The following is a 23,520-nucleotide window of genomic DNA, read 5'->3' as shown; positions in this document are numbered from 1 at the left end:
AGCACATCAGTGTGGTTAATGGTGATACTAGGTTGCACTGTATAAAACGGCTATTTTTATAAATCAAAAGTGGTCAATTACCAGTAGTATTTTTATATTATATATATTTATATAATCATGTTTTATATATTTTTTATTATATTTATAATATATTATATTTATGTTACATATAATGTCAGTTATCCGTGTGTAACATATATAGTGAATCAGTGGCAGAAGCTGCTGGCAAGGTGGGCAGGGCCATCCTGGGTGGGAGTTTGGATTTGTACTACACCCTGTGACAGACCACTGAAGAATTTCACACAGAGGAGCGACATGACATTTATTTCACAATTACACAGTTCTGTTAATGCCGTTGGGTGTGAAGGCAATGAACCTGGATTGAAAGAAACCAAGTAAGTGACCACACTGACAGAGCATTCATTCGGCAGGAGTTACTCACTGCAGTGTGTGCTGCAGTAGTTTCTTGACTAGGCGACAGAAAAATGCCCCCCGTCCCCGGCCAAAGTTGCCCGTGTGCGAATACCTGGCCCTTGTGAATGTGTCACGTTACAGACAAAGGGGACTTAGCCAATGTGATTAAGCCAAGAACCTCAAGATAGGAAGATTATTCCAGGTCATCCAGGTTGGCTCGATGTAATCACAAGGGTCCTTATAAGACGGAGGTGGGGAGTCAAAGTCAGAGAGACTGGAGATGCTGTGCTCTGAAGATGGAGGAAGGGGCCGCAGCCCAAGGAACGCAGGCAGCCCCTCGAAGCTAGAACAGGCGAGGAAATGACCCCCCCTGGAGCCTCGGGAAAGCCTGCAGTGCAGGGACACCTTGACTTTAGCCCAGGCAGACCCATTTTGGTGCCACTGTTGTGGTTAATTTTACATCTGCTAATCTGTTAATTTTACTAACATCCTTAAAAAGAACCAGAACAAACAGCAGCTAATGTCTTGATGGCAAGATGTGTAGCAACGCAAGAGCCCTTAGCCTGCACCGCCCTGCCGTTCGGTTCTGGCACTAACCACCCGGAGTTAGCACAGCCCCCCCAGTCAGGCAGAACAGCACCCAGCAAGACTGCCTTCACAGCAGGTGCCAGCTGCAGTTTCAGGGGTCCTAGGTCACCTCTGAGCAACTGGTGATAAATTCAGGGGTTCCTGTGATGCCCTCAGGTTCAGTCCTTTGCTAGAAAAACTCACAGAACTCAGGGAAGCGCTGTATTTACAGCAACAGTTTGATTATAAAAGGATACAAGTCAGGAGGACCAGCCAAATGAAGAGCCATGCCAGGCGAGGCGTGAGGGGGGCACACGGCATCCCTGCCCTCGGCCTGTGGGTCGGGACCTCCCCCTCCCTAAACTCTGTGAGCCCAGAGTCCGGGGTATTTACTGGAGTTTCCTTACGTCAGCAAGATTGCTCAAGTTATCGGCCTTGGGACTGAACTCAATCTGCAGCCCCATCCTGCCCGCGAAAGGTCAGGAAGCCAAACGTCCCAGCCCTCTAATCCAGTGGTAGGTCTCCCTGGTGACCAGCCCCCAACCTGGCGCCATTCAGGAGCCCAGCAGAGTCACATCATCAGCATAAGAAAGGCACCCTGTCAGTGAGAAACCCAGGACAGAGACCAGACAATCTGTCACATCCCGGTTCTTGTCATGGGAAGTGCTGCGTTCGCACTGCCTTTACCCACCAGCCCGTGGTCGGCTTTGAATGGCTCTTAGTGGACATGTCCTTGAGACCTGTTGGAGGTCACGCTCCATCTGCAGGTGGGCAGGCTTGAAACAGACCTTAACAAACCCATTCTTTCCGAAGACGACAACCATACCTGTGACAGCTGGTCTACTTCATATTACTACCCTCTTATATTTTGCTAGAAATCTGTAAGCAACTAGAAAGCAGAGTTTGCTTTTTTAAACTATGTTTAAGAGATAGTGACACCGAAGGCACCTTTGGACAGAGTTTCAGTTCTGTGAGATGAGAGGAGTCCTGGGGGTGGACGGTGGTGATGGTGGCACATGTGCACTTCACGCCACCGCGCTGGACACTGAAAAGTGGTTAGGATGGTATATTTTATGCTATATGTATTTCACCACAATTTAAAAAAAAAAAACCTCCCTTGGGTCACTTCTGGACTAATTTAACCTGAGCTCAAGGAGGGACTCTTTTCCAGCTAGTTAAATCCATAATGTCTCTTCTCCACTCCGTCATTTGGGACCTTGGACAGCTGCCAGTGATGGGGAGTGAGCGGGCGAGCCCCCCACCCCAGGCCATCTCTCTCTGGCACAGGAGCCCTCAGCCTGGACGAGCTCCTCCACCTGCACCACCTTCTGAAGATGCTCTGCTGTCTTGAGGGGAGCCCAGCTTTCAGGGCTGGCCATTCCGGCTCAGCCAGAGGCTCCACGCAAATACTGGGTGGGCACCTGTCCAGTAACAAAACACAATGGATAGCTGATGTGCTGGAGCAGTGAGAGTCTGGTTGATTGATTTTTTTTCCTATAAGTTGGAATTTGGGGTGAAAACTGTAAAACCTGAACTCTCTCCCAAGGGCCTCTCTCTGCAGAATTTGAAGGTGCCATTGCTTCTCCTCCCTTTCTCATGGCTCTAAGTTTTGTGTCTCCTCGTCTTCTGCCAGTTTATCAAGCCAGACAAGGGCAGTACCTCACTGGGAAGTGTTCATGGTGTGGCTCAGTGGTCAGGCCATCCCAGCTCTGCAACCTTGGGCAAATTCATAGCCTCTCTGTGGTTTAGTTCCTTTAATTGCACAGGAGGGCGCTAATAGTAATCATTTACGTGGGTTGTTAAAATCAAATACAATTATTATATACAGTGCTGAGAATACTGCTCAGGGCAGAGGGCACACCGATAAATGTTAACCGATGCTTTCATCACGGTCACATCACCAGTTCATCTCCCGGGATCCCACTCGCGCACAACTTCCTCTGCTTCAGCGCCCCCCTCCCTTCCTATGAACTCGAACAACGCAATGTCCCAAATGACCAGGGAGCCACCAGACTCTACCCACCTGAAAGATCAGCATAAAATACAGACAGGCGTTTTCAGACAGCACCTCTGTAACCTGTTCATTCTAAGTCTACTGAAAGAACCGCCTAAAAGGAGTGTGTTAATTATATTCTAAGCATGGAACTCACTCCGGGATGCCAGCAGATAATGAATGAATGAACGTGTCATCTCGGACAAGAGCCCAGCTCCCGTGTCCTTGAGCCCCACTCCACTCTCCACTGTGACCACAAGGGTCAGGATTCCACACTGGATGGCACACAGCTGAGCGGCAGGAGCAACATACTTTAATACCTCTTCACCAGGTTTCACCCGCAAACTTTCACGCACACCGCTCCGACTCCAGGCAGCCGGCGTAGCCCCACCGGGAGTCCCGGCCTCTCTGCCCTCGATGTGCACCACCTCAGTCTTTCCTCTGCTCTTTGGTGGCCCAGCTTTGCGCTGAGATTTCCCAACCACATGGCCTTTGAGTCATTCTTGACTCCTCTCTCCCCTTTCCTTCCTGAATGTAATAAGGTACCAATGTGATGCCCCACTCGGCGACTTCTGTGTTGTTGGACCACCTTGCAGGGGGATTTCCAGCGCCAGGCGCCCCGGGGGCGGAGAACCCGGGCAGGGCGCGCTCCGCCCCTCGCCCCCTCCCTTCCTGGCTCCCGTGGAGAACGCGCTCTGCGCTGCCTCCCGCTGCATCCCGGGACGGAGGGAAACAGCCGGGCCGGCGCTTCCCAGCCGCCCAGGGCACCAGGAACGGGGGCTTTCCCGCCCCCGGGCGGCCAGGCTCCAGGCGGAGGAACGTCTGCGCTCAAGGCCCGGCCTGGGCCGGAGCCGGCCTCCGCCCTTAGAAAGCCCTTTGAAGCTCAGGAACGGCTGGCCGGGGGCAAGCGGGGGAGCTCCTCCACTCACTCAGCCTGGGAGGGGCGGCTTCCCGCCTGCGCTCACAGGACGGAAGTGCGCTAACAATCACTTCGCATGAGTCTCACTGCAGACACCAAACTCTAAAAACCCAATAAAAATAAGCTTTCTGTGAGATAATGCATCAGACGGCTCAAGACTTACCCAGTCCCACAGGAGGCTTCTGCTGCCTTAGAGACCTATTGTCATATTGGCCTGAAATTTTTTCAACTGTTTAGAGACTCTTTTCCTTCAAAATCAGATTAAACATCCCTGGCTCCTTAAACACTGTCAGGCCCTTCCCCATCAGTTTAGCGATGGTCCTTCTCCAAACATGCTCAGGTGGCTGACTTCTCAACACCTGGCACCCCAGAGGGAACACAGGATCCTGGAGGGGGCCTTGCAGGCAAGCCTGCCACCTCCACATTGCAATGTTTCCACGTGTTGACTTCAGCTAAAATCCTTACTCCTCGTCCACTCGAACTGCTCCCGAGTCCAGGTCTTCTGTTCTGGGTGGGGGAGTGCGAGGTACAAACTACCGGGTGTGGGACAGGCTACAGGGATGTACGTACCACATGGGGAACAGAGCCAATATTTTGAAACAACTGTAGGCAGAGTGTAACCTTCAAAAGCTGTATAAAAAGTGTTTTTAAAATATGATTAGTCACTAAGGATTCACTATACATTTGAACAAAGGCCCAAACTTCAAAGGCAGTAAAAAAAAATTTTTTTAATAAACTCAAAGAAATAAAAACCAAGGGAATCAGGTTTGAAAATTTTTGTTTGTATTCTTGTGTTTTAGGAGAATCAGACAAAATTAGAACTGAAGAGCACCTAGAAATTGCTGTTAGGGTGTCCCTGGTGGGTTACAGCCCATGCTGGGCCATGAAATCAATTCATCAGGCCGCCACCAGCATTTTCCTTTAAAGCTGAAGCCAAATGGAGTGGAAAATACCAGAGTGCATTGCATTTAGGGAGGGGAAGTGTTATTTCATGAAACTTCTGTATCACATTATAGATGTGTCTGTGTGTGTGTGCATGTGTGCACTAGGTTATGACCACAGTTGAATTTGAAAGCTACCGGGCTAGTCCAGCCAGGAGCCAGCAGTGTGCTGGGACGGATGAGCATCCCGGTGAAATCAAAGAGTCAGAAAATCCCAGGCTTTAAGCCTGAGCCCTGGCACATGGGAAATGTATGACCACAGGATGCTGTTAAGCTCCACTGAAAGGCAGCTGTTCGTCTTCTGTAAAACAGGGGTGACAGTATTTTCCTCCAAGAAGTATTAAGGAGACGCACACCGGTGCTCACCTCCATGGGCTGAGTCCGTTGGTACCACCTGTCGAGAAACACAACGGGAACTTTGCCTGCGTTCCACTTCTGACCTTCTCCACGGCAGCCCTGTATGTCAGGTATCACTGTTATCCTCCATCAGATGAGGAAGGAGGCAGTCTGGTCCCAAGCACATGCACCACGCCTTTGTCCGGATGTGAGGATGCACTTGAAGCACTCAGGGCCACGCGCTGTCGCCAAGCAGCCCGTGACGTTCAGCGCCACTCAAAGGCAGGGCCTCCCCAAGAGGAAGGCTCGGTGCCGGAACACAGGTGGACGCCCGGCCCTGCTCTGCTAGACCGCGTGCTTCGTGACGAAGTTCATGGACACCTGGCAGGAGCTCCTGCCCTTGTTCAGGGCGGGCCACGGCCCGCACGGGGCCGCGCGGTGCTGGATGACACGGCTACCCTCGTCACAGCCACCGCGACGCCTGTGCCACCCGACACGCGTATCCCGGGCCCGCCCTCCCTGGCCGCGGCTCTCTGTGCCTCCCCATCAAAGGCACACGTGGGCGTCTTTCCCCGTCCACCTCCGGCCAGCGGAAGGCCCCCGGAATCCCGCCCGCGTCGCCCTCGGGCACCCGCGCTCCTCCCGGCCCCGCGTCACCGCGCACCTGCTGAGCATGTCCCCTGAGTCCTCGTGGGAGATGCTGATAACGATGCTAACCGAGATAGGACCCAGGCCAGGTGCGCTCTCGGGGACAAAGACCAGAACAATCTCTAACCCGCTCAAGGCCCGGGCGCCTCCTCAGCGCCGCGTTTGCCTCGCTTTGCGAAGCGGGTCTGGAGACGAAGCACCGGGAGATAAACCGCTGTGAAGGCGCCACCTCGTGGCGCGCAGGCGTCAGTGCACCCCGCGCGGCAGGCAAACCAGAGGGAGGCTGGTCCGGCAGGTAGGTCCTAACGCACCTGCCTCTCCATCAAGAATAATAATAATAATAATAATAATGCTAGCTTAGAGGGTATTTGCGCCACTCGCAGAGTCTGAGCAGCGAATCCTTTCTCCTCATAATGTCGCAAAGTAAATCAGACTGGCGCTATTCCTTTTGTTCACCACTGTGAATTAAACAAACCTAACACCACTTATTCCACGAATTGCCCAGAAAAAAAAACAATTGATGAGCTATATAGGTAAAGAGACAATTTTTTAAATACTTCCTTCCATCCCTAGTTCTACATTTGAAATGAAAATTCCCTTTTCTTTTGCTCATGATTCTGAAATTATCTTTAAGGAATCCTGAATTTAATACGAGCATCCATAAAGAGAAAGGCAGTGCCTCCCAAGCCAGGCAGCTTCCTCACCTTCCACAGGACAAATGGTCAGGTCCCATCCGATGGTCACAATGCCATGGCCACACTGGATCCTGCTTCCTCCAGGTGTGAGGTGATGCTGCTTCCCCACTTCTCAGATTTCTAGTCCCGTCTAGGGTACAAGACAGCTGGGACACGCAGGTGTTTCAGACACACAATCAGGCGTGAGTTTAACTGATCCTGACTCAGTCTGAGTTGGAGGATAGGGATCAGCCAGGGTGCACTTGCAGGGTCTGTCACGGTTGAGGATGGTAAGAGAATGCTGAAAGCTGCAATGAGAAAAATGAGGGGCAAGAGTCACCTGGGGTCTGACTGTGTTTCCCAAACCGAACTCAGAACTCAGAATCGGAAAAGGGCAGATGTAAGAAAAACCACGTCATCATGTAGTCGGTCAACACACACACACCGTGGTATGTTTTGAAAACAGTGGGTACTGAATCCTGCCCAGAGGTTCACTGTCTGGGAAGGAGGGTGATGTGTGAATGAGTAATTGTACACGTTCCTAAAACTCTTGCTATGGACACTTTGAAAGAAAAGCAAACAGAAGTAAGATCTGGCAAGTTCTCTCTGGTGTGACTTCCTCTCAGGGACCGAACAGAGGCATTTATCTGAGAATCCTCTTCACCACCCATGTATAAACTCCAAACCTGGAGCATCTCAACCCCATAATGCCAAAGCAAGCAGAAGAAATAAAACAATAATGATGAAAACAGAAATCAATGAAATTAAAAACAGAAAAAACCAATGAAACCAAAGTCTGATTCTTTGAAAAAGTCAATAAAATTGGCAAGTGAGTCTCTAGTGAGTCTGACCAAGAAAACAAAGAGAGAAGACATAAATAACAATACCAGGAATGAAAGAGGGGGCGTCACCCTTGACCTCGCTGACACTAAATGCATAATAGGAAAATAAACAACTGTATACCCATAGATCTGGCAACTTAGATAAAATAGAGCGGTTTCGTGAAAGACGTAAACTACCAAAATTCACTGAAAAAAGATACAGAGAATCTGAATAATCCTCTATTTATTAAAGAAATGGAATCTGTAATTGAAAACCTTCCCACCCAGAAAACTCCAAGCACAGGTGGATTCCTTGGTGAATTCTGCCATCATGTAGGGAAAAAATAATTGCAAACCTGCACAATCTCATCCAGGAAGTAAAAGAGCAGGGAAGACTTTCCAACTCATTTTATGAGACCAGAATTAACCTAACATTAAAACCAGAAAAAGAGATTGCAAGAAAAGAAAATTGCAAAACAATACTCTTTGTAAACCTAGATGTAAATTTCTTCAACAAAGCATGCAAAAATTGAATCCAGAAATTCCAATTAAAACAATGATACATGCCAATCAAGCAAGATTCATCCCAGGAATACAAAGCTGGTTCAACATTTTTAAAATCAATTAATGTAATTCATGATATTAACAGACTAAAGAAGAAAAACCTTATGAATATCTCAATAGATTCCAAAATTAGCATTTGACAACATTCAACATCTCTTCATGATAAAAACCCTCAACAAACTAGAAATAGAGAACTTCCTTCATCTTATGAAAAGTATTTACACAGGTACATAAAACCTACAACTAACCTCAACGGTGAAAAACTGAATGCTTTCCCCCTAAGATGGGAACAAAGACAGGATATCTTCTCTCACTCTGTTCAGGATCAATGTCTCGTTCAAACACGAACTTCTGTCAGCCTTTCCATGGGCAAGAAAAGGCAGACAAATAGAAAAGAAAGATATAAAACTGCCTCTATTCTCAGATGACATGACTGTCTATGAAGAAAATCCCAAACAATCTACAAAAACATCTCTTATAACTAAAAGGTGAATTTAATAAGGTCACAGGACACCTGGCCAATATGTAAATGTCAATTATCTTCCTATATACAATAAACAACTGGAATTTGAAATTCCAAAAAAAAAATACCATTTACAATAGCACTGAAAACGAAATACTTAGAGATAAATCTAAGAGTCTGTATGTTAAAAATTACAAACACTAATGAAAGAAATTAAAGAAGATTTATATAAAGAGATCTACCATGCTCATGGATTGAAAGGCTCAATATTTAAAGATATTCATCTTGTCAATTGATAAATAGATTTAGTGCAACCCAAATCAAAATTCCAGCAAGGCTTTCTTGTAAATATAGACAGGTTCATTTTAAAATTTATATGGAAAGGCAAAGGAAAAAGGAAAGCCAAAACAACTCTGAACAAAAAAAAAAAGAGTTGGAGGACTCACTCTACCTGACTTCACATTTCATGATAAAGCTACAGTTATCCAGACAGTATGATATTGGTAAAAGAGTATGTGCATTTAACAATGGAACAGAATAAAGAGACCTGAAATAGATCCACACAAACATAGTTCATTTTTGGCAAAAGTGCAAAGGCGAGTCAATGAAGAAAGTTTTATCTTTTCAACAAATGTTTCTGAAACAACTGAGTACCCATGTGCAAAAAAGGAAAAGGGAAAAGAGCCTTGACACACGCCTCATGCCACGCGCAAAAGTTACCTCAGAATAAACCGCTGACCTAGTTCTAACTCTAAACCTTTAAAAGTTCTAGAAGAAAGAGAGGAGAAAACCTGTGTGACCTTGGGTGTGGTGGCAAGTTTTAGACATGACACTAAAAGCATGAGCCATAATAGAAAATTTGATAAATTGGACTCATAAAAAATTTGAAACTTTTTCTCTGTAAAAGACACTGTTAAGGGGATTAGAAGTCAAGCCACAGACTTGGAGAAAAATATTTACATAAAGGACTCGTATCTAGATAGAATATATAAAGAACACTTAAAGCTCAATAGTAAGAAACAACCCCCCTTTAAAAATGAGCGAAATAGGTGAAAAGGCACTTCTCCGAAGAAAATATACAGACGGCAAATAAGCATGTGAAATGACGCTCTGCCTGAACAGTCATTAAGAAAGTTGAAGCCACAGAGAGAGACCACTGCATACCTAGAATGGCTAACACATAAGAGCTGACCACGCCAAGACCGGGGCTGATGGAGAGCGACTGGAACCCGCATTCACTGCGGGGTCTCATTAGTGAGGATGCAAATGGCACAGCCAGTTTGGAAGAGCTGAACAGTTTCCTGCAGAGTTAAATATATGCTTAGCATGTGACCCAGAAATCCCACTCCGAGGTATTTAACCCAAGTGAACTGACGCCCTGGATTCACCTAAAAACCTCTCTGCACAAGGTCATAACCACTTTGTTTCTGTCCCCAAACTGGAAACAACCCAGACGTGCTTCCGCAGGTGGCTGGGTAAACCAAGTGCGGTGCGTGCACACAACAGAACGCCACTCGGCAGCACAAAGACGAAATGCTGACTCACACAACAGCAGAGATAAACCTTAAATGAATCTTTTCTAGATGAAAGAAGCCGAACCCAAAAGACTTCACACTGTAAGATCCCATATACATGACAGTCCGGCAAAACTGTGCAGACAGAAATCTCTCCGGCGGCTTTCCCGCGTGGAGGGTGGAGGCAGTGTTGGACTGAAGGCTGTCTACATGGGGGCCGTTCCAGGGCCACTGAACACAAGTCTCCTGGAAACTAGCAGATCAACATGAAAAAATATTAGGAAAGAGTTTTTCCCCTTCACAGGCTTGATCTAAGGGAAGTACATGTGAAATATTGCACCCAACAAATAGGAAATATTTCTCTGTTTCAAGCATTCATGGGATATTAGGAAACTTGGACACAAATACACATTACATCAAAAAGAAAGTCAATACATATTTTTAAATTATATACAAACCACATTATCGGATCAAAATGCAGTAATATTAAAAATCAATTACAAAAAGATCACCAATGCCCCCCAACACACATACTGTACTTTAGAAACTAAAAAGCACACTTCTAAATAATTCATGGATCAACGGAGAAATCATAAGAAAAATGATTAAATATTTAGATTTAAGTGAGAATGAAAGTGATAATTTTTTCCATCATCCCATTTGTGTATGCACACACACACGTTATATAAATAGAAATGTATAGTTGTAAAAGTGTAACTATATTTGTATATATATATATATAAATAGAATGATGGAAAATAAGAAAGGACAAGAAATGTAGAAAAAAAACAGAGGATAAGTTCAAGAGCTCTAACATCTGATTAAAATTAAAGTGACAGTTTTATCCTATAAATAATCATAGAGGTTTCCCTATCTCCGAACAAAATGAATTTCCAAACCGAACGGGCTTACCAAGTTCCCAGGACAATAACAGAAAAAGCCCACACACCAAGGCACATTACAATGAATGTTCAAGTTAATAGAGACAGATAAAAAATTACAGGTATTTCAGAGACTTTTAAGAATTTCATGGAATGACCAGGAATAAATATGCCCCTTCTCAGGAAGCCACTGAAGCGTGTTCCCCCAAAATAACAGCACAAATGAAGAGGGAAATACCAGTGCGGAACCAGTGGCAGAACATTGGAGAAGGTCCCTGTGCCTTTCTCGTGTTCCAGCCACTGGTCCCCAGCATGACAGTGCAGAGAGGTCCCTGGACGGGAGCCCCAGAGCAGGCCAAGAGCACAAGAAATCTAGATTAGCAGAAGCAGAGAATCCCAGGAGGGTTATCTCCGAGAAAAAGATAAAATCAATCAAATACCTTATGTGTGTGACCACAGTAAGGAGAGATTTAAACTTAGACGGAGGGGACCTTGGAAGGAAAGAATGATAAGAAAATAGAAAACTTAAGACAACAAAAACTAAAAGCCTCTTATCAACTTTAGGGAGGAAAAAGTTTGCAAAGAGGAAATGTAAGCAAAATATACCACATAGCTCTTCTGTGAGCAGTGCTTACATATCCATACAATAGTGCAAACTCTGGGTATCAGTTTAATTCAAAATGGCGACATTGACTCCACCGAGAGGATGTGGAAGAGGAGGGATATGGGAGCACATCTTATCTTCCACAGCAGGAGGTCAGTAGATAATAAACTGAAGTATCAAGAAATGAGCCTACATCATGTTAATTAGAAATAAAGAGGTAAACACGAAAGAAACTGTTTAAAAAGTTAAAAATGAGTTGTCCTTGTGGAGTGTGAACTGGGGACGGGCATGGTGGGAGGGAATACTTCTTTGACTGGAATTCTTTTATTGTAATTAAGCTAAATGTATGTAGCACTCTATGGGCCACCTCAGAATCAACGTTTAGAGAGAATGTATATGCTGAAGTGTACATACTAAGAGAGAAAAAAGGAAATTCATGAGCTAAGCATACAACTCTAGGAGCTCATAAAGGAACACAGGTAACCTGAAGACACTAAAAGGAAATACATAGTGAAAACTGATGAACTAAGAGGAAATAAAAGAAATAAAGACAGATAAAAGCAAAAGCTGAGTCTTCGAAACAAACCAATACAACAGATTTTACCCTTTCCATGAAAAAAATAGGTCATAAACATACACTAAAACTTTTAGATATCATAAAAGAATACAGCAAACAACTTTATACCAATAAACCTGACAACTTTAAAATATGGAAAATATGAATTACCAAAATAAACTCAAAAAGAAATTGAAAATATGAGTAGACATAAGCATTAAAGAAACTGAGTTAGTCATCAATATCAGAAAATCTCCAGGACTAAGCAATTTGAAAGGTGAGTTTTACCAAAACTTTAAGAAATAGATAATTCTTAATTGTACACTAACCCACTCAAGAGGATAGAAAGAGAATAAAATCTAAGCTCATTTTTTGATGTTTATAAACCTTGATATCGAAAAACAGATGGACTAGTGTGAGAAAGGAAGCTTGTCGACCGATCTCATTTTTACGTATTCTGAGCTGTAGACGTCCTGATGGGTGCGATCTCCTGAGCTCTTTGCACATGTCAGGCACTGCTCTCAGGGGGTTTTGGTTGTTTTTGTATTGAGATACAACCGAGATATAGATACAAAAACCTGCACATATTTCATGTATAAAATTTGATGAGTCTGGACATATGCAAACACCCATGATCCCAGGACCACAATCAAGGGAATAAATAAATCCAACTCCTCCCAGTTTTCTTATGTCCCTTTGTTGTTTTTTTTTTTAAATTTTGTGTGTGTGCACGTGTGGTAAAAACACAACATGAGTGCTGCCCACTTGACAAACTCTGAAGTGCACAAAAATATTGTTAACTACAGGCACTATGTTGCACAGGAGAACTCTAGAACTTACATAGCATAACTGAAATTCATAGAATAACAACTCTTCACTTCCCCTGCTATAAGGGTATCATAAGTTCTAACTTATTTAGTCTTCAAAACAGCCTTATCAAGAGGATACCACTATTATGCCTACTTTATCAGTCAGGATACTGAGGCACAGGTAGTTAAGTGTCTGTCCACGACATGAACCCAGGCAGTCCTCCAGGTTCTGTAATAGTGACGCCTAGTGCAGACTTTCTATAGAGGGGACTTTCTATTCCAGTCGATCACCTGAGGACACAGAACTGATACAGTGCAGGTGCACAACTGTACCAAAGTAAAAATACTAGCCAACACAGTAAAACAAGAATAAGAAATAAGACCAAGTGATGAAGAGGAAACAAAAGTACTTTTATTAATAGATGATATAATTATCTACATAAAAATCCAAGAGAATCTATAGACAAACTATTAGAACCAATGCATTCTTGATAAACAAGTTTATACTCTATAGCACAGGGAACTATATTCAATGTCTTGTAGTAACTTATGGTGAAAGAGAATATGAAAACGAATATATGTATGTTCCTATATGACTGAAGCACTGTGCTGTACACTAGAAATTGACACAACATTGTAAACTGACTATGCTTCAATAAAAATATATATTAAAAAAAAGAACTAATGCTTTCTTCAGTAAGATCACTGAATAAAACTTCATGATTTACCAAATACCTGCAAAAATCTATTAGGAATGTCATCTTTTAAAAATATCATTCAAAGTTCAACCAAAACTACAAGATACCTACAAATAGATTAAGCAAGGATGTATAAGATATACATGAAGAAAAATTAGTTACTTTTTGAAGGCAATTACAGAAGAGCTAAGTAAGAAAAATACTATGTTCATGAACAGGAAAACTCAATACCCTAACAATGATAATTTCCACAAATAGAGCAGTAAGTGCAATGTTCTTCTAATCATGATACTAACCATATTTTTCAAAGAAGTGACAAGTCTTATAACTCATTTGAAGAAGTAAGATGTGGTTTTGAAGAGTAAGGTGGTTGATGATACACAGTTCCTATGACCCAACAAATCCACTTCTAGACAGACACCTCAGACAGCCCAGTGAAAACCGTGTAAGATAACCGTGTGTACACGGAGTTCAAAAAAAGGAAGTGCCTAAACGTGCATCAGCCTGGCAGTAAGTAAAATCTGTGTCATGCGTGGGTGAAAATCAAGAAACTAGATGTACATATATCAACCTAAACAAATCTCAGGAACATTTTGCAGCCTGAAAGCATTATTAAACATATGCATTATGACACGTAGATAAATTTTCAAAGTACATACTGTTTACAGGTACCCAAACACCTGTACAAGAATGATTCAATGATACACATTATTTTGAAGATGCAGTAAATAGTATTGGGGTAGGAGCAATAATAATAAATAATGTTAATACTAAGAACTTTGATGGGGAAGGTACAGCTCAAGTGGTAGAGCCTGAGCTTAGCATGCGCAAGGTCCTGGGTTCAATCCCCAGTACCTCCTCTAAAAATAAAATAAGTAAGTAAAACTTAATTACCTACCTCCCCTCAAAAAAATAATTAATTTGATTAAAACTTTTACCTATAGTATAAACATATTCAGTTAATCTTCAAAATAGTCCTATGAAGCAAGTATCATTATCATAATTTTTCAGATGAGAAGACTGAGACATAACTAAGCAACACACTAGGAAACCCTCCTAACTGCAATGTCAAGACAAGGACAGTATAAGCCTCAGTCTTCGGCCGGATTCTGAGTCTGTAAAACCCAACTTCCGAACCACTGGCTCACGTGTCTGGTGAGGGCTGGGTCTCCGTGGCCCTCGGTTCCCTCAGAAAGAAACCTCATTAGATGCCACGTTCGGGCACACGGGCTGCCATGCGTCCTTCCTCGGTTTTGCTGATTCACGGCCACGGGAGACAGCATCAGTGCGACGTCATTTTCCACCCCTTTATACCCTTCGAAGACGGAACACTGCGCCCCCTGATGGATCTGGCCAAGACGTCCTTCCCTTCATTCTGGGGGCCACCTTTTTCATTCCTACTTGATTCAGTCAACAGCTTTGGGTTCTGAACGTTTCCGCGCGACCCGCCTGCAGTCAGGCCGGCAACCGCGGGGCGGCGCCGGCGGGCGGGTCCGGCGCGGGGGCGGCGGCCCGGGGGGCCCGGGGGCGCGGGGCTGCACGCGCACCGCCCTCGCTGCACGAGGCGGCCTCTGCAGCGCCGCGCTCGGGGGCAAAGCTGGAACCCTACGCCGTGTCCTCAAAAAGATTACCTCTGAGGGAAACAGGTTTCAGAACGTTCCGAACTTGCAGTAGTAAAAGCTGTTCAGAACACTTGCGTCCAAGGTGATTTCCTCAGAGCGTCTCCAACGCGGATGCCCTGAAGGAATTAAAAAAAAAAAATGACGCTCGTGGAGGTGGGGACCAGACCCGGCCAGAGCCCCTCACCGAACAGCTTGTTTGCTCACCATCAGTGTGGAATTACAGAAAGCGGTTCCCGCACCACGAATACTCACTGAAAGCTAAAGCTGATCTGTTTTCTTCCTCCTCCTTCCAAGGTAAAGCATGTTAAATTCCTCATCGCTATTAGTAAACGTTCCTAAAAGAAAAAGTTGCAAGGACATGAATGTATTCCGTTTCATGAGTATTTTCTTACTTACCATGACATCTTCACACTCTGACCAGCTCTTACAAACGCTCAAACAAAATTCTGCATCTCAAATCCCATCAAAGAGGAGAAAACAATACTCTTAAGACACGCTTGGCGGCCTTCAACATGTCCTGGCTGACTCAGCGGTTTCTCTGTACTCCAACACACGTGAGGGTTTTAAGTCCTGATGGCCCAGGGACGTTTCCCTGTCACATTTCAGACACATCCATCAGCACGTACGGACACCGCAGCGGCGCTCAGGAAAATCTCATTCTGAAAAATAAACCTCTCTTCTCAGAATGGAGAGTCGACAGGACTGGGATGCGAGTCACTAACCCTAAACGACCATCGCTTCCATGTGATAATTTCCTCACAAGCCGCATGTTTTAAACTGTAACACTGTGATTGGAATGTACTTACACGTTTTCCATTGGACTTAAGAATTTGAGAATAAGTGAGTCTTCGGAACAAGAAAGTTAATTCAAAAACCCAGCTTGGTGAAATTGCGAAAAAAGTATATTTGCACTCTGATTCAAATTGTAGTATTTTTTGATTGATATTAAAAAATGGCCACCAATACTTTCTGAGCCTGAGCAGCTCATATAATAAAAATGAAATGGGGGAGGAGGGGCTTTGTCTTCCTTTTGTTGTCCTCTTGGCTCAAACCTCTTATAAAAATACACATTCCTTTCCCCATCGGATGTTAGCTTTGCCTCAGAGAAAATCAGGACCATCCTGTTCCGTCCACCGGAGAGCAGCGCGCTGGCTTCTGGACCACGCGCCTGTCTGCCCTCACGGGTGAAACTCTCCATCAGAGTCTCGTGCCTTTTCGCTTCTGAGTTCCAGTGACATCCATCTCCTCCTCTGTGGTATCAGACATGCTCTAGAATGTCCTGTCTTCAAACAGAAAATAAAAACCCCCTTTCTCCCCAAATCCAGCGTTTGTTCTCACCCCCTGCCTTTGTTCCCTTCACCGCGAAGTTCCTGAGAGAGTTGTCCACAGTCCCTGTCTCCACCTCTTTCCTCCCGTCCTCCTCACTCAGCTCCCACCACTCCCTTGAGATTACTCCAGTCTACACCCCAGGGGGCCACTTTTGTCCTGTGCAACAAAATACCCCAAAACTCAGTGGCTTAAAACAACAATGTAATATGATCTCCCAGCTCCGTGGGTCATCTGGGCTCCCCGGGGAGGCTCTCCTGTGAGGTCCCTCCTGAAGTTGACGTTTCAGCTACAACCACCTGGAGGCTCCACGGGGCTGGATGACCAAGATGGTTCACTCACCAAGTCAGCAGCTGAGCGGTGCTGGTTGTTGTCTAGAAGGTCAGTTGGGACTGTCCATCAGAGTGCCTACACGTGGCCTCTGCAGGGGACTGTCTTCTCGTCATGACAGTTGGCTCCCAAGAGGGGCTTCCCAAGCTGTAAGGCTGCTTCTGACCTGGCCTCAGAAGTCCCAATCTCATTCCCCTCCATTCTGGGGTTAAGGTGAGCCAGTAAGGCCAGCCCTGATTCCGGGGAGGGAAATGAACTCCGCCTACTGGCACCCGGAGAAGCATGCACACCCGGGAAGGGGCAAGCGGACGGTGGCCATCTTTGACGTGATCTACCATTGTGGTTGGTTCATAGTTCTTACTTCTCTTGACTTCACAGCAGCAAAGGCGTGGTAACTGGGCTCTCCTTCTTGAAACACTTTTTTCTTGTGCCTTCCTTGATGCTCCCCTTGCACTTCCCACCTCCCTGCTTGGTCCCTCTGCCCGCTTCTAGCTGGGGCAAATTACTCAGCCTCCCCACCCTGCGTAAGCCCCCCAGCCTCATTTCTCTCTCTCCTCTGCAGAGACTCAATATCTTGAGTTTGATTTTAAATTTTCCCATGCATGCACTTTTCTAAAGTAAGAATTTATAAAATTATAAATAAAATATAGTTCTGTTTCATATTTTTCACATTTTAAGTACATGGGATACTCTGCACACTTCTGTAACTGACCGTTTTGCCCACCATCACCTTTGATAGTTATCTGTGTTAATTCTTTGAGCTATAGTTTATTTATTTTCATGAAAGTATATCTATAGGTTATTGGGCTTTTTAAATTTTACTAAATATTATCAAATTGCTCAGACAGTACTACTGCTGTCTACTAATTTATACCGCCACCAGCAGCACGAGTTTCTTTGGCCTTACAATGTCAGTCATGTCTGCCCATCTGGTGGGTAAGAAATAGTACTCACTGCAGGTTCAGCTGGCATTTATTTGCCTGAAAACTGGGGAGGCTGAGCACCTTGTACTACGTTTATTGGCCACTCTGGCCCCCTCTTCTTGGCTTCCCCATTTATATCTCCTGCCTATTTCCTCCTGGGTTGTTTGTCTTTCTCATCTTGATTTTTAGGAATTCATTGCATTTTCTTAATACTAAAGCTCTGTCAATTTGTGCAATGCAGATATTTTTCCCAGTTTTCAGTTAGTCTTTTAACTTTACCAGTGGTGCCTCTTGATGAACTAAAATTTTAATTTTTAATTTACTTCAATATATCAATTATGATTTGTGCTTTTTGTGTTTGTTGTTTTTTCCCCAGAAAAATCACTCCTTGCCCTGATACTATAAAAGGTTTCTCATGTTCCCCAAAACTTTCAAAATACGGTTCTTCAAATAAAATTCTGATCTACCTCAAGCTGAGCATGTGTGTAAGTGTGTGTGTGTGGCGGTGTGAGATGGCTTTTACTTACTTCCACATCCATGAATGTGGTTTACCTTTCATCAACTCTTAAGATAAAGTAGATATTATCAGAGTTGACAGATGAGGAAAATTAAAACCAGGAAATGGATCTGACTGGCCCGAGGACACACAGCTTGTCAGTGACCAAGAAAATGGAAGTGAGCATCCTGTCTAAATGACCTCCAGGCACACCGAGTTCATCAGCATTTAAATCTGGAATCTTATCTTTACCCGTCCCTCCAACTCCCTGCCTGCACCACTCCCAGATCAGAGAAGTCCCCGCTCAGGGGACAGCTGTGTCCCCTAGCCTGGTGCTACAGCGTCAAACCGCAGAGCTGGGTGAACACTGGTTTTTCCAAAAGCTGCCTGGGTATCCTCCCCTGCCCCCTCCAGAGATAAGAATATCATCAGTGTGGGTGAGGCCAGGTAGTGATAATTCCTGAAGCACCCAGAGGACTTTATCAGGGCTGTGAACCACAGGAGCAGCCCCACCACCCCCAGGATCCCCCAGCCCCTCGCGTGGTGATGCCAGGATCTGTGGGGAGGTTCCCCTGGGGGAGTGATATTGTCATCTAGTGGCCAGAGGTAAGGGATGCTGCAAACAGCCTACAGTGTACAGAATGCACCTCCCCCCATAACCAAGAATTATGTGGCCCCAAACATCAACAGCTGGGGCTGAGAACTTGGGACCTGGAGTCCATCACTTCCACCCTGTCTGCTCACAGTATATTCCCTGCCGCAGACTCCCACCAGCACCGTGAACCTTGCTCCGGAAGTGAGTCTCTGGCTCCTTCCCAGACCCACTGGTCAGAATCGAGGACAGGATCCCCCTCAAAGTCTGAGAAGCCTTGCACTGGACCGCTCCCCGCTCCTCCCCCTGCAAATGCAATCAGACAACGAATCCCATCAAAGCATCTCTTAATTATCTCTGAAATTGTCCTTCCTTCTAAACGAAGGGTCACTCTCTCAACCCAGGACTTCATACTTGTCATCTCACCTATTGTGATAACCTTCCAACCTGGCCGCCTTCCTCTAGCCAAACAGAGATCTGTACCCTTTGCAAGAGTTAAGAAACATTGTGAGATGGAAGGAAAGAGCTGGACCTTCCCAGGGGAGCGTGCGCGCGCAAACACACACACACACACGTACATACAGATACACACACGCACGCGCACACATGCACACACACACACGCTCCTACCACGTTGCATCAGTTCCCTGCAGGGTTCCCTGCAGCCCTCCTGGGACACCTCCAGTGAGAACCCCCACCTCATCGCTGAGCAGAGAGCTTGCTCTAACTGGCAGCTGGGATGATTTGAATCCCCTCCTCAAAGTCCCAGCTCTCAGCCCTGCCTGTTCCTGCTGACCCAAGTCTCAGCAGTCACCTCGTGTGCCCGTGAGCGCCCCGGTGCTTCCAGAGTCCACAGATGCTGCCACCCTGCCTGACATTCCTTCCTTCCATCCCGGGTGCCTTGCTCAACCCTCTCCGTCCAGACTCAGCTCAAGGCTCGCTTTCCCTGCAACTCACCCCCATCCGCACCTCCACTCTGAGTTAGGCTGTCTTTGTAGTCCCTCGGTTCCCAGAGCACCCATCCTCCATAGCCCTTCCTAGAGTGCATTACGTTGTGGTTTTCTCTCTGTTTTTCTTTGGTATGAATCTCCCATCACATCCAGGTCAGCCAGGGTATCCGTCATTCTCTGCAACCTCCGTGCTGGGCACAAAACGGGGCCCAACCTAGGTTGCTAGTAAGTTTAAAGGAAAAATAGAATTAGCGTTCTTTTCACTCCATCGTGTACTGCTTTCAAGTTATGCTTTGGTGACTTAGCATTTTTCGCTATAGTCAGAGTGTAATGCCGTGTTTCTTAACCAGGCTGATGAGCATCTGGGCATTCAGGACATTACTCCTTACAGCTATGTTTTATATTCCGAGGGCTTGAAAGGTATGATCGAGATAAACTAGCAACTGCCTGGGTATCTCCTGGGTTCTGTGGAAACGCACCCCCAGATCCACATTCCTGTAATACTGCTTCTTGAGACCCAGTTCTGATTTCCCCGAGATCTTCCTTTGGGGTGCAGACCCCTCCTCAGCGGATGGCGGGAGGTGAGAGTTTAGAAACATTTTTCCAAGTTTGAGTGTCCAAGTGCAAAAACTCATCAAGGGCAGAAGAAACAGAACTTGAATTAGGATTAAAAAAAAGAAAGATTTGGGCACCAGAAATTTCACACTGAAAACATTCTGACCGCCCTGTGGAGATGAGGAGCTGGAGCACTCCGTTTACGTTAATGCGCTGAGAACCTCACTGATCTCAGCTTCCAGGTGACATTAGAATTTTCACACTCCCATCCTCCTCTAGAGAAATGTGGGGACCTGGCTTAGTGAGAATCGAGCAGACACGTTACAGGAAGGGTTCCACAAACAGAAATCTTTGAAATACTCCACGGCTGTGTTGTTCTGTATCTCCTACCCCTTTACGATTACAATAACTTACTTCTCTCGGCCCTCTAAAACAAACAAACAGAAGTGTCCGTTTGCTTTTAAAATATCACCTCGTTTTCACTTTGATTTACTGCCCTTTGGCGAGCAGCCCACTGGTTCCCAGCCAAGTCATCAGACTCCTCTGGGCTGCCTTTCAGGGAGGGACCCCAAATTGCAGCTCAGGAAGCCTGCTCGGGGCCAGGTTCCTACCAAGTGCCCTCTACGTGTCAGCTGCCATCTGCTCAGCCTTCTCTCCGTGGACAGGGCAGGTCCTCGGGGATGCTCGCTCCCCTTCCCCTCCGGCAAAGAGAACAGGGCAGGAAGAAAGAAATGTCCTTCTCAGGGACCAATTTAGAGGAAACTGCCTCCCTGTATTTGAAAGGGATGACAAGGGCTTATCCCAGGAAAACAGCAACTCACAAAACAAAACAAAACAACCCTCTTCTCCACCAAGGCTCCTAGATCCTCAGTCCTGGAATCGCTTCCCCGCCGTCTACGTGAGCTCGGGCTGCGCGGTGCGTCCGTCACTCCAGCCAGCTAAGATCACAGAGGACAGAGGCCGGCAGATCCTGTAAATAAGCTTTTGGATCGTGCATCAAGGGTGCATGTTGCCAGAGTTTGGGGGTTGGTGTTATCTGGTTTGAGATCAGCCCTGCTACGTACCGGCTCCATCTTGAACACGTTCCAGAACGTGGTCTATTCCCCTCCTGGAAAACGGGAAAGGAGATAAAAATAAAACCTCGCCCACCAGCCTCATTTAAGGAGAAGTTTTGCCTGAATCTTCAGAGCGTGGACTTAAAATCCCCAATCCTCTTTGTTAGATGAGGAGAATTTTTAAGAGGTGACAGTTTTTCTTGGCACTGAGACAAGCTCTCTGACAGGAAACTGCTCTGAATGGAGATTTTCCCAGCGAGAAACCAACCTATGGAATAGTAGGAAGAAATATGTTTCTCCCTTTGGAGCCTATACCTTTGAATAAACATTCCTCAACAGTTTGAAGAAATAGGAAAATATATTTATTTCTATAATGAAGCTTATTCTGTTAAAGATTATCACGTGGGGGAAAAAATCAGGTAGTTTTGGGATGTCTGTCCAACTGCACTTCAAATCCTGACGATGCAAAATCTCATGCACCCACACAAACGTGTGTATCTGGAAGTACATGTATTAGAAGAGACCGATGTGTTTCCCTTCCCTAAGCACCAACCCTGAAATGCTTTATCAGTTAACATAGGGGATACGCTGCCTCTTCACCTGGTTGATAGGCCAGTGCATCGCCACGAAAGAATACGTGGGGTACAAGTCGATTGTGATCAGTAAAGCACCAATACCACACTTTGCAAATGCAAAATGCTTTGCATCCAAGGGGCCGTTCACAGCTCAGACTCTGAAGTCACTTCTCTTCCATTAAACAGCTTCCTGTTTTGTTCTATAGGATCATTTACCACGCTGGACTCGGCACTATTTTTGTTCTGCTTTTTTTTTTTTTTTTTTTTTACCAACAGAATCATTGCACCTGAACAAGAAGCTGATTTTTTTTTTTTAATTTGGGTTTCTCACAGAATCAGTGACATAAGAGGATTAATTGTTTGTTTTCAGTCCTGACTTTTTCTCCTCCTAGGTCTATTTTTGAAACAAATTTTATTTTGGGATGTCCTGGCTGGGATGATACTAAATTGGAAAGCCTGGTGCGAATTTTATTGACCTCCACTTCCTATTCTAAAGGATGTTCCCCACTAATCTGTCATCTCCAGGGCAGACAAAGGTTAGAGGCGAGGGAAGCCACCCCAGATGGTGCTCTCAGGAAGCGCAGGACCAGACTCTTCATGTTGTGTTGGTTTGTTTTCAAATCAGTGGTCAACAAGAAAGAGGAAACAACATTTGGGTGTCTTCTTACTCCGAGCTGAGCTCAACTCAGTGTTAACAGCACTATGCACGGCAAACACAGCATCTAAGAATAGGTCCTTGTTTTAACTGTTGATTGGCTGTAAGAGGATGACTGAATGGAATGATGGGTGGGTGGATGGATGGATACCTGAGTGAATGAATAAATGAATGAATGAAAGAATGAATGAATATTATCCATGGGTTTTTATTTAAACAATGCAGAAAAATTCAAAAAGATCAAAGTTATCACTTAGAAAACGATAATGAACTAGAAAGTGAATATCCCTCCTCCTTTGCTTTTCAAAACAAAAGTTAACAGTTTTGTCCATATTCTTCCCTTTTTGTCATATTTTATATTATTTATCTATTTATGTATATTATTTATAAATCATCTATCTATATCATTAATATTTTCAATTAATTTTAATTCTTCCCCCAATTAGAGTCTTATTGGCCACAGTGATCATCTCTTTTTCCCACTTACCTATCAACGGCTTCTGTTCAGAGCAGTGTGAAGACCTACCCTACTCTCTTTTAGTGACTGAGTGATGTTCTGAGATGCAGGTGCACCACATACAGTTCAGTCAGACTCCAACTGAAAATCAAATCATTTTCAGGTTTCACGCCATTAGCAACAGTACTGCAATGTACTTCCCTGTACATACGTGACTGACCATCTGTATTTTTTAATTTTTAATTTCCTTTGCTATCTTCTCTAATTGGTTTGTTGTTTTCTCTTTATGGAAACTGCACATTAGGAATTTTAACGCTTTGCCATTTGTCTGGGTGGCAAATACCTTCTCTCAGTCTGTCACTTGCCTTTGAAGTTTGTTCTCAGCATCTTTCACTGCTTAATGCCTTAAAACTATTTTGTCATCAAATGTATTTTTCCTTTCATTGTTGTCTTCTTTTCTAAACAATCATAAGAAATGTTCCCCCCACCCTGAGGTTATAAAAATGTGCATCTGTATCTGACTATAGCACTTTTCTGATGGAGACATTAATACTGACTGAGCTTCCAGGAACCCCACCATGT

At 44.9% G+C, this 23,520-nt stretch overlaps 1 long non-coding RNA gene across 3 annotated transcripts in view; it reads right to left on the bottom strand.

Moving 5' to 3' along the window:
• Nucleotides 1-4,606: 4,606 nt before the first annotated feature.
• Nucleotides 4,607-23,520, bottom strand: part of LOC135319690 (uncharacterized) — a 61,905-nt gene continuing 42,991 nt past the window's right edge. For 2 of the 3 annotated variants that reach the window (XR_010378507.1, XR_010378508.1), the window contains exons 2-5: nt 15,277-15,359; nt 15,034-15,140; nt 6,523-6,800; nt 4,607-5,228 (exon numbers count right to left, since the gene is read on the bottom strand). This is a non-coding gene — a long non-coding RNA (uncharacterized LOC135319690). Of the gene's footprint in view, nt 5,229-6,522; nt 6,801-15,033; nt 15,141-15,276; nt 15,360-21,260; nt 21,308-23,520 lie in introns of those variants that run through there. The other variant, XR_010378509.1, reaches the window with a different exon arrangement.

Source organism: Camelus dromedarius, chromosome 30, assembly GCF_036321535.1.
Source record: "Camelus dromedarius isolate mCamDro1 chromosome 30, mCamDro1.pat, whole genome shotgun sequence".
NCBI classification, from domain to species: Eukaryota; Metazoa; Chordata; class Mammalia; order Artiodactyla; family Camelidae; genus Camelus; species Camelus dromedarius.
Note: the sequence above shows the minus strand (reverse complement) of the source record. Positions and strands in the feature narration are given on the sequence as shown.